This window comes from Macrotis lagotis, chromosome X, assembly GCF_037893015.1.
Source record: "Macrotis lagotis isolate mMagLag1 chromosome X, bilby.v1.9.chrom.fasta, whole genome shotgun sequence".
NCBI classification, from domain to species: Eukaryota; Metazoa; Chordata; class Mammalia; order Peramelemorphia; family Peramelidae; genus Macrotis; species Macrotis lagotis.
This window is the reverse complement of record NC_133666.1, coordinates 702,084,433-702,096,552: the sequence shown is the minus strand read 5'-3', so window position 1 is coordinate 702,096,552 and position 12,120 is coordinate 702,084,433. Positions and strand designations below refer to the sequence as shown.

The window sequence follows — 12,120 nt, the reverse complement described above, 5'->3', positions numbered from 1 at the left end:
TGTGAGATCTGTAACCAAATGGAAGAGTTGGGGTCTGTCCAGGTGAAGGGTTAAAGATGGGCTGTCAAGGACTAGATTGTGAAATATCCACTGAACACATTGATAACAACATAAAATTTGGAATCAGCTGACTGAGGTGAGAATGGTTGCTGGGCTAGGGACCAAAGAATGGTGAGATAAGGCAGGGCCATTAATAACCCTTAAATCCTAACGAAACCAATAGACTTGTCTGTAATCTTGACTGTCTTCAGATTTGTTCTAGGGAGGCTCTCATTTCATATACAATTGGTATTGGGGTGCAAACTCTGCCTCATCTCTAGGCACGGTGGAGACTGATATGTGAAGAGGAAGTCAATTAGCCCTGCTTGGGCTTTTGGCTGGGTGGGCACATTTAGACATCACTTCAACTTCTTTTCTTCTCAGTGAATAGGATTGATTGAAACTAACTGGAGGTCCAGTCCTCTTAGAGAGGCAGAGAGGCTGGCTTCCATCCTCAGTCAGTGGGGTCCCCTGATTCCCATCCCATTGACACTACCTGTCTCACCTGTACATAGTTTCCCATCAACTGTAGCCCCAGGCCCCCCTCATTTTCTCTTCTCTAACAATAACATACTCTGGTATTGAGAAAAAGAATCACAGAGAAAGAGACATGGAGAGACTGAGGCAGAAAGAAAGAGCATATTCTCCTATTGAGAAAGAGAAAGGCAGAAAGACAGAGAGAAATAAGAACAAAACCACCACCAGCACCGAAGAGAAAATGGGAAAGCCCTACCTCTGGGGTCATCTGAGGGGCTCAGATGGCAACTGTGCTGCTTCCTAGTTGGAGGAAGAAGTTATATGAGAATCTGAACATTTTCAAATCCATAAGGTCCAGGGTTGAGAATCTCAGGGGGCCCATCTACCTCTAGCTCTAGGATCTTGTGATAGGAGCATGTAGGTCATTGAGTAGGGGTGGTCAGCCCTGTCCTTCATCACTTATTGTTCAGGAGCTATTTAAACTATGATCTAGGTCTCTTACTCTGACCCTACACCAGCCCACATTTTCTGCAAAACATCTTGTTTTAGAGAATCATGTTCAAGGCTTCAGAGATAGTTCTAGCCTGTACCCTCCCACCTCTCTCTTTCTGTTTCTCTGATTGCTCTCTGGCTCTCTGTTTCTCTCAACTAGAAATGTCTGGATAATAAATTAAATATAATTTAAATAGAGTTATTTCCAATGACCTAGAGTCAACATGGCTCTCTGTTTCTCTCAACTAGAAATGTCTGGATAATAAATTAAATATAATTTAAATAGAGTTATTTCCAATGACCTAGAGTCAACAAAGTGGGAGACAGCATCTCGATTAATATTTTTAACTGCACCCTCCTAATGGGAGTGTGACTGGTCCGCAGCAGCCCCTGATGTCATGATCCCCAGAGCAGTTTCCCTACTTTTTTGAATAGGCCAGTCCCTAGGTCCCTTCTCACCCTAAGGACCCCCACCTAACCGGGTCTTTGTGAGGGTGAAGGGAGATCACTGATGTCAAGTTGCAAATGTAAAAGTTGGATATAAATGTTAATGGTGAATATAGTGGGAAGTTTTAGCTGAATTTAGAGGAATGGACTTTGTGACTCCAGTCAGGCAATTGACTGCTTTTATACTCTTGAAAATTGTCTCAAGAAAAATTGAGGAGGATCCCAAGGCCAAGGAGATGGTATCATGCCTCTGTGATAATTTAAGTGTCTCTCTCTCACTGAGTGAATACCTTTGATAGAACCTAATTAGGGAGCATTGAGAATTGACTCCAGCCTGGAGCACTGTGGGGGTACCATGAGGGTATAATGGCAGAGAAATTAGGAGGACAGGTTAAAGAGGTATTGGGTGTTCTGCATGAGCTGTTTCCTGACTGGGCCGGGGGGAATAACCTCAGGACCAGGCCATATCGGTCCCACCAACAACTACATAAATTCTACAGTCACAGGGGCCCAAGTCGATATCCCCAGAGGTGGGCCAGGAAGTTATTTGCATGAAACAACCCTCTAGACTCCCAGGATGGGGTGGGGTGGTCGGGTATGAGGGAGCCTCAGGAAGCAGAGAATCTCTACCATGGCCTTGATTCTCTTCTCATCCACTCCACTCTCTGTAATGGCTGGGGAAGCAGTTCACTGGGATCATGGAGAAGATGAGAGGAGAGCTGCGCATGAAGAAAGGTGACTTCCTGGTGATGCCCTGTCTCTGTTCCTGGCTGACCCTGGAGTTACAGACTCCAATCCTCCTTTTGCCTATAAACATCCTACTATATTAATAGTTAATATTTATATTCACCTTTGAGATTTGCAGTGTCTCCAGTGTTCCCCAGCAGTGATCTCCTTTAATCCTCACAATGAGTATGTTAGGTGGGGGCCCTTAGAATAAAAAGGGACTTGGGAACTGCCCTAAGTAGGAAAAAAAAGTAGGAACACTGGTCTGTGGGTTATTAGATCAGGGGTTGCTCCCATTATGAGGTTGCCTGAATATTGAAGATAAAAATACTAATAGCTATACTGTCCTGACTTTGTTGACTCTAGTTCACTGGAAATGACTCCATTTAAAGTACGTTTAATTTACTCTTGTCTTCTTTTCAAGGGTCAGTTCACAGACCGTGGTAACTCAATCTCTGCCTGTGAGTCTAGGTTGGACCATCACCCGGACATGCAGCTCTACCACGGGGTGGGGGACAGTCAGCACTTATCTCTTTCCCTACTGGTGCCAGCAGATATATAGTCAAGTTCTAAAGACACTGAGTTGCCACAATCTTGTATCACTGATCCCCATCCTCTTCTCAGGGTCCATTCTTGGGGACAAAGTTGCCCTCACCATCAAGGGGTCAGTCTGAGGACAAGGCTGAATATTGCTCTGGTTTATGGTATAACAGTGCAATTCAGCCTCATAGTGACAGATTCAGATGGGAAAGAGGTGACTCAGATGTCAATGGGAAGCCCAGGTTCCAGGCCAAGCCAAGATTGGCTCTCCAACCACTTGCTTGCCATTCTTCCTGTCCTGCATTATTTCCCATACCTGGCCTCAGAGTGGACCCTCTAGGAGTGTAGATCTGAAAGAGGGCGTGTAGATCTGGTTACACAAACTTTCTGGCCCAAAACATTCTAGAGTCTCCCTTTTCATCACAACAATATAATTCAGGCTCTTTCCAGAGATCACTAGACTTCTGAGAGCCAGTATTCCCACGGATCAGCAACCTAGAAGTGGATGAGAATTCAACCATGTTCTCCTTCCCAGAGAAGGGCATCTAGCATACAGATTCTTTGGGGGGGTTTTTTGGTTGTTGTTTTGTTTTGTTTTGTTTTTGCAAAGCGATGGGGTTAAGTAACTTGCTCAAGGTTACACAGCGAGGTAATTATGAAGTGTCTGAGGTCAAATTTGAACTCAGATCCTCCTGACTGTAGGGCCGATGCTCTATGCACTGCACCACCTAGCTGCCCCTTGGTAGACAGATATTGTTTTTTTAAGGAAGACAATTGACTTGGTAAATATAGACAAGTAAGCTGGTCTAGAAAGGACCATTGAAGAAATGGTTACCAACATCCAACTCTGCCTTTATATGCTTTCTAAAGCCACTATCCCAGTGGCCTCTGCCCTTCCCTTTCCTATCTGAACTCCTTCTATTCCGGTTCAATTACAAATTATTCTTCTCTTGGTCACCTTCTGTTTTGTCCCTGTTGACAATAACAATTGCCACAAGGAGATGTTTCCCACCACCCTCTGCTTTTGTTCCCTTTTATTTGCTGCTAAATGTATCTCAGAAACTCATGAAACTGTTGTTCGGTTGATTCTTAAATGATTTTCTCTGAGGGCAAATGGATCTTCACTGAGACAAGTCAATCTCTCTTCTTCCCTAAACATTCAAAATCCCACTCACCTCACCAATTGTTCCTCACCTCCTTTCTTCTCAAATGTCCCAAACCTTTCCACTCCTTCACCTTTTAGGCAGTCAGGTTGCCTCAAATTTCACTGAAAGCATTGAAGCCATGTGCCAAAAGATCCCTCTGGTCCCCTCCCCAACTTGCATTTTTTGACACTATCTCTGCCTTCACCTATTCCCCCATTGAGTTTGCCCTTCTCCTTGAGAAGTGGACACTCTTGAAAAGCACACACGATCTCATTCCATCTCAGCTATTATAGCAGTTTCTTCCCTCTGCCATCCTCATGCTCTAATTTGCCTCCCATCTCTCCTTGTCTATAGGTTGTCCCTCTTTGCATGTCCATGACTCCATTCTTTAGAAAGCCTACCTTGATCCGTTCAGAATTTCTGGAGAGCATGTCATGTTTTCTCCCTTCTGAGACAAAACTTCTTGAGACCTTCTACAATTGACAAATATTTCAGTTATCTTGAGTGACCGCCTCTCTGTTGGCTCAAGGAACATGGAAGTGTCTATTCAATCACAGTTGAGTGGGAAGAGGAGGTGATGAGATTTGGGTTCTGGTGTATAGGGGGAATAAAGTTGTGACAAACCTGACATGACCATGAGTGGGTTGGACCCAGGGTTGGCTGCTTCACCCTCCACCCCAATCTGGAGAATAGAGTTGCTTAGTTGAAGCAGGGACAGTTTATTGCAAAGTGAGTTGGTAGCAAGTAACTTGGTAGAAGCATTTTGTGGAATAAGGCAGATGATGAGAGTTAAAGCAGTTTCCCATAGTCTTAGTAGTTGGTGAAAATGAGGAGATAATTCCAAACTCTCAGCACTGTCCTTTGTACTTTTGCTGCTTCCAGAGCTCATAGAATAATCATCCTTTAGGACCTCAGCTGCTTAACTCTTTAGCCTAATCCATTCCTAGACCTGGAAAATGAGAGGGTATGATTAGAGATTAGTAGATAAATGGAGGAAGATCCCTTGAATTAGAGAAGGGTTGCATGGAGGTAAATGCCAACTGCACTGCCTCTAGGGACTCTGGATACTGTGATTCATGCAGGAGAGGTCAAATAGCCTTGATGATGACTTTGTGACTGAAGATATAAGTAATGAAATTCGTTTTTATTTTTCCAGAAGGTGCAAATGACAGTAACTAACTCAGGAGGTAAAACCAGATTAAAAGGAACTAGAGCATCATCCCCTAGAATATAAACCCCCAACCAATGGACTTCTCTATGTAATTTGTGAAATTGGGGATCAGGGCACTCACATCCCTTCCCTCAATAACGAAATCAGAAAGAAGATCATTGGATGATGATCTTTTCAATGAAGCCAGTATGGAGTGAACTGAACCAGAATCCACTTTAGACTCATTCACAAAACTTCCCATTTTGATGGGAAAGATCAGTTCATTGGAGAAGATCATGACACCCTATTGTCAGCAACCTAACATTGACCAGCTGGAAACAATCAGGACTGGGTTAACTAGATGCCCTTAGGTCTGACTGGGCAGTCTCTTTTCCAGTTCCCCCTTGCTTAGAATGACACATCTATCACCAGCAAAGGAACTTGACTTTGATCCTGGGAATCACAAAGTTTTCTACAGCCTTTTTGTCCAAGAAACTGGGGTAGGAATATTTGTGAGCCCTACTGTCCCACCTCTGACCAAAGGCTAGAACTGGGGTACCTACTGCTGCCAGCATCCCAGATTGTTGAGACAGCTTGGACAGAGCCTTTCTCTTCTTTTCATCTTGCCATTTGGAAACAAAAATCATGTGATACAACATCTTGGGAGGAATTTCAGCATCACATCTAGAAGCTTGAATGAAATTTCAGAAATGTTTGCTGTGATAGATCTCCAGAGAAAATTGAATGGGTACAGAAAGAATAGATCTTTTCCCCAGTGATAAATAGCACTTACACAAAAACTGACCATGTGTTAGGGCATAACAAAAACAGAAGATCAAATATAGAAAGACGGCAATATTAAAAGTATCTTTTTCAGATCACAATGCAACAAAAATACATTCATAAAGAACAGTGGAAAGATAACTTATGATTGATCAGACACTAAATAACCTAATCTGAAAGTGGATCCATGATTCAATCATAGAAACAATCAATAATTTCATTAAAGAAAATGAAAACAATAAGGAAATACATCAAAAAGCCAAAGCAGTACTTAGGGGGAAATTTATAAATATGTGTGTGTGTATACACACACATATATTTATATTTATATATTCATATAATTCATTAATTTCCTCCTCCATTTTATTTTTTTTAATTTTTTCCCATTTTTTTGAAGTAAATAAATAAAATGGAGAAAGAGGAGATTAGTGAATTGGGCATGCAGCTAAAAACTTAGAAAAAGAACAAATTAAAAAACTCAATTAAATAAGAAAATTGGAAATACTGATAATCAAAGGAGAGATGAATCAAATTGAAAAGGAAGAAAACCATTGACCTAAATGTAGAATGAGTAGCTTCCTTTATTGAAAAAACTAAATAGCTAAAACATTACTTAATTTGATTTTTTAAAAGTATAGTAGAAAACTAAATCACCATCATAAAAAAATTCAAGGGGTGAATTCACTCCAACTGAAGAAGGACCATTTTCATGAAGTGACTCTTCTTCCTCCCAGGATGGGGGAAGAGTGGGGAGGATAGGAATCTCTTCTTGGAGCCCAATCATAACTCTGGGGTCTTGGAAACAAGACATCTATACCATGGATGGAGCAGACTTTCTTTCTTTCTCATGCTGCTCACTCTCTGCAAAGGTTATGCTATTGGGGATTGATGAAGAAAAGTTGGGTCTGAAAGAAGCTTTTTAGTGCTGCCCCTCTCTTCACTACTGACTCTTGTGTCTGTCTTGATTTTAGGGCTCTGATATCTCACTGTGGGGACTCAAGAGTCATCTCTGATTAGGATCCCAGGAGGAACAGTCACCATGACCTGAATACAGGAATGGTCACCCCAGTCACTATCCTTTATGGAACCAGTAGAAATCCAGTCGCAAACCCAGAGGATTCTGTATAGCCTTGGCTATATTGTATCAGGTGTCCCTGATTAGTTCTCTGGGTCCATCCCTGGGAACAAATCTGTCTTCACCATGAAGGGGCCTGAGGCTGAAGATGAAGCTGATTATTAGGTCTTCTGGCACAATGATCATCAGGACAGTGAGAGATTCAGATGGGGAACTGAGACAATGACCTCAGGCCAAGCTTTTTCCTAGCTGATGGGAATATCTTAAGGAACTTATGTTTTAACCAGGAAGGATGACAACTATGGAGGGTAATAGAGGTTTAGGAGAGCTATATAAATACAATGGGGAAGTCCAAAGGACAGCATTCACACTATTGAATTCCTCACAATTCCGTGAAATGTTAATCAGATGACTCTGGGAGTCCCTAGAGCAGGGATCAGAGGCTGGAGTTTGTTGGGGAAGCTGAAACACAGCTAGGGTTGCAAGATGATGTGTCTCTGAGCTAAATATGAACAAGTCTAAATAGTCCAAGCTTGGCACTCCAGGATGTTTTGGTATGGATACTCCAACAGTTAACAGTGTCTGGCCACTGTGCAACAGGTGGTGTGTTGTATTGCTGAGAGTGAATGTGTCCAATCTGCATGTGTCCCACAATGCAATATATTCTAGCTATATGCAATTGTACATTGTAATTATGGCCTCAGATCACACTGATAAATAATTTGTACAAATAATATATACCTAATGCTTTTTTTTGTAAGGCAAACGGGGTTAAGTGGCTTGCCCAAGGCCACACAGCTAGGTAATTAAGTGTCTGAGACCGGATTTGAACCCAGGTACTCCTGACTCCAGGGCCGGTGCTTTATCCACTACGCCACCTAGCTGCCCCTACAAATAATATATAGTAAATTCTTGGGTCTGGGTTTTACATTGCCCCAGACAGACTGTCTTTCTTTCTTTTTTGGGGGGGTGGGGTTAAGTGTCTTGTTTAATTCTGAAAAGCTTAACAACTTTATCTCATTCACATTTCTGCCAAATAACCACAAGCTGCTTGCTGGTTAGTAACTGGGCGTCCAGTTTGCCAAAAACACTCTTAAGTTTGACAGCATTCAAAACAGATACATCCTATTTAAGGAAACCTCAGGGCTAGTCTAATCTATACCAGGAGTTCTCTATTTTTTCTCTCTGAGGAACTGGGAAAAAACATCTGTGGAGAAAAACCATTCAAAACATTTACCTCCATTAGCCTTTTGCCTGTTTCAAACTCATGAATAAAGATAACACTTTGTTAATTCTATTGTGGAAAACTTTTGCCAGTGGTTTTATTTACAATGCCAAGTCAGATAGCAAGAAAACTGAAGTTTAAAGCTGGACAAGAGCTGGACAAATTGCTTTACAAAATAAAAGCAAAGCCAAAAGTGCCACTTTCCATACAGAACCCACACAGTTTCAGTTTTATTCAGATCAAAATAAAAAGACTTTTGGTTATACTGCTTAAAACAGCCATAGGATTAGACTCGGGACTCAAAAAACACTACACATGCAATGGGGACGATTGATATCCTGCTAATACAACAGACTCGGGGCTGCATTTGTCTAATATTAGCAATTATAAACAGAGCAGTGCAACTAGGTATTTGGAACGACCCTGACAGCGTTACAGTGTCAACAGGCACAAAACTTCACTTTTCCTCACACCATTGGTTCTCTTTGCGTACCTGGGCTTCTTCCTCTTCAGTCAAGTCATTCTTGATATTGAATGTGTTGTGAATCTCTTCTGGAGTCTTTCCCTTGATCATATTGGCAACAGTCTTGCATGTGACAGCGAGCAAACCTTTAATGTCTAAGGAGTTTGCAGCCAGAATAAGTTCAAAAAGGGTTCCTTGGTCAACTTTCAGGAATTCTTGGTCCCAAACAGGAATACCGTCTGTTCACTTCTCTGTTCTCCTCATCCTCAGGAGGAGGAGGATCATCCTTGTGATGGGTGCACCACTGAATTATCTTTTTTAATATTGCTTCATGAACATTTGGTAGAGGAACTGGATCATCACCCCCTTCATCATCCATTCCCAGATCTTCCAACATAGGCTTGATAGTTACAGACTGTTTTGCAATTTCAACATAAACTTCAAATATCTCTCCATCAGAGCTCTGAAACTTAATTGAAGGCATGGTGCTGGATCCCCGGGGACCCCAGCGGGCAAGCTGGCAGAGCTGAGAAGGTCGGGTGGGCTAAGGGCAGGCGACGAGAGAAGAAGGCTCCTGGGGTGACGTGGAGCAGCATCCAGACCACTACCCCAGACTGTCTTTCATCCTGTGGAACTGTGCAGAAAAAAAAAATAAAGACAAAACGATCATCCTCAATTGCTTATATTTATATATTGTCAACAAACCCAACAAAGAGTGTAACAGAACTGGTGGCCAACTCCTCAGATTAATGTAAATGGATGATTGGAACGAGGCGATCAAGATTTTATGAATATTAGTGTTTGGGAGGTTGTTTTCAATTTGGTTTGCACATTAGTGCATAATGTATCGTTTGAGAAAAATTATTTTCAGGGCATATTTCAGAGATAGTCAGTAATTATAAGTTCAATTTTATTCATATGTGTATTTGTTCCAATAAAATGAGTTTGCAAGTTCTGACAACACAGAGAATGGTCCCTCTGAAAATGTTTATTAGAATATGAAAATATTTAAGTCAATCTCTAAAAAAAAATCAAGCTATATAGTACATGGTTAAAATATGAAGTAACAATTTATAAATAGATCAGTAACATCTTTTTTTTTTTTTTAGATTTTTCAAGGCGATAGGGTTAAGTGGCTTGCCCAAGGCCACATGGCTAGGTAATTACTAAGTGTCTGAGGTTGGATTTGAACCCAGGTACTCCTGACTCCAAGGCTGGTGCTCTATCCACTGCACCACCTAGCCCTCCCAATCAATAACATCTTAAGAACCAATAGAGTAAAAGAATAAAAATGGAAACCAGAGTTACTGACTCTGGGAGCTAGAGCAGGGAGCAGAGGGTGGAGTTTGGTGGGGAAGCTTAAACATGGCGCTGCCTTCCATGTGGCCCACACTTCATGAGCACCATAGCAGACAACAGATTACCATAAATCTGTTAAACTGGACAGGCCCACATCTCTCTCAAACTGACTCTTTCAGCATCAGAATAACCTTTGGGAATCTCCTGTCACCCTTCCAGGCTCCACTGAAGTTGACAAAGCTTGTTAAATTGCTTTACAATAAGTGCTCACTGTTCTCAAGAGAGGGAACCAACAAAGTCTCAGTGTAGGCCTCAGATATTAGTAATACAACAACCTTTGAAAAATATAGTGGAAAAGAGACATTTCAGAACTATATAGCTCCTAAGGATGTTCTATTTAAACTCAGGATATTCTTTGAGCCTGTGCAATAAATAAAATCAGTGGCCTCCATTGGCTCCCCCATTAAGAGAAATTGACCTTTGGCCAGATCTTTGAGATGGTGGAACCAGAGATTGTGGTAACAAAAACAAGTTTTATCGTGAAGCTAAAAAACTTGCTGAAAAACTCAACCAAGTAAAACAATATTTTAAAATTAATCAAACCATACCTGGATCTGGGTTTCTTGGGAAAACCTAGGCCACATTTTGCTTACTGGGGTGATGAAGGGGATGCTTCAATCTTTGGTACAGGCCCAAACAATACAATGCTGCAGCTAGCCCTAGATGCTGGCCTTGCTTCAGAGAAGGCCCTTAAATGGCATTCCACCACTCTACAGGCAGCCATGCTTGTCCCTTAGACTAACGACCACCTCTAATCTCCCCCAGAAACACACAGCCAACCATAGAGTTACTTACATTGTAAAAAGAAAAAAAAATGGTCTCTTCCATTTTGCAAATTAAATATTTGAATTAGGAACAGTTTGATGTAGGTTTTTTATTCTCCCTTTTCACCCAGTAAACTTATTTTTAAAAATGACGTCACACAGATCTTTAAGGCATTTGAGAAGTTCTCTTTCCAAATGACAGAAATTTCTGAAGTGCTTAAAATTCTATTTATATCATAGCTCAGCTTCTAGATTTGGAGAGACTGCACTGAAGGGATAATGCACATTTTATTAATTGGTCTGTGGCCAAATGGTTAATTGGACACTGAAGTTTTCTTGGATTTCATCAGGAATGAAAGGTCTGAGCTTCATGTGCTTGAGTTATATTAGAGGAAATGTAACAGACCATGAAAGGGGGTTTTTAAACAATTGTACAGCTCAAGGAAATCATTTGTCCCATCTGAACCCTAGTCCTGTACCGATAAACTGGGGTCAGTTAGGTGACTTTGTAGGTAGAGTACTGATTCCAAAGTCAGAAAGAGCTGAATTCAAATTCAGCCTCAGCCACTTACTACAAGGGTGAGCCTGGCAAGGCCCTTGACTTTTTTTTTGCCTCAGATTCTCATCTATAAAATAATCTGCAGAAGGAACTGGCAGAACTGTATCTTTGTCAAGAAAACATTCAAAGTGCTCCTGAAGGCTCCGACCTGCCTGAAAAATGATTAAACAACTGTCCAATCAGTGATTTCATTTTCTTTTGATTGTTTATAGAAACTTTAGGAAACAGGACAACTTCGAAGAATTCAGGAAATTTCAGGTGTTCATTCACTCTGAGACTTGAAAAGTCTCTAATCTTTCATCCAATTAGAAATCAGATTTCCTAATGTTTTAATATTTCCTTTTCATTAATTGTCCTTCTTTGAGTTTTAAAGCTGGAAAGTCTTCTCCCACTGATGTCGAGGGCTAGACCTAAGCTGGAGAGGGCTGATGCAGGTTTGTTGGGTACCGACCAGCCTTTACTTAATAAACTGACAGCCTTCTTCCCTAGGGCTGAGAAGATGGGATGCCCTTGCCTAAGGGGAAGGTACCAGAGCAGTCCCTTGCTGAGTTCCCCAAGTCCTAATGGAAATGGAGCATTCACAAGATCCTTTGCTGTTTCCACAAAGGGCAAGTTAGTCTTTTTGTCCATATTAAGGGAAAAATGACCAAATAAGGATGGACCAGGTGAACCACCTAACCACGCTCTCTTCTGGCCTAACTCCTCGTTTCATAGCACCCAGGTCAGAAAAGAGGCTGACTTTTGAAGACACAATCACATCACCATCTAGAAGTCATTTTTCAAGTTCCAATGTTTCTTAGAAAATGGTTTCTCAAAATTCCAACAGCAGGAAATCCAAAGCCTAAAAAATTAACATTGAAAATGGTACAGATTGAA

The 12,120-nt window shown here is 41.4% G+C and overlaps 1 pseudogene; it reads right to left on the bottom strand.

The window, feature by feature from the left end:
* Nucleotides 1–8,444: 8,444 nt before the first annotated feature.
* On the bottom strand, nt 8,445–9,046 carry LOC141497185 (S-phase kinase-associated protein 1 pseudogene; annotated as a pseudogene).
* Between the last annotated feature and the right edge of the window lie 3,074 nt (nt 9,047–12,120).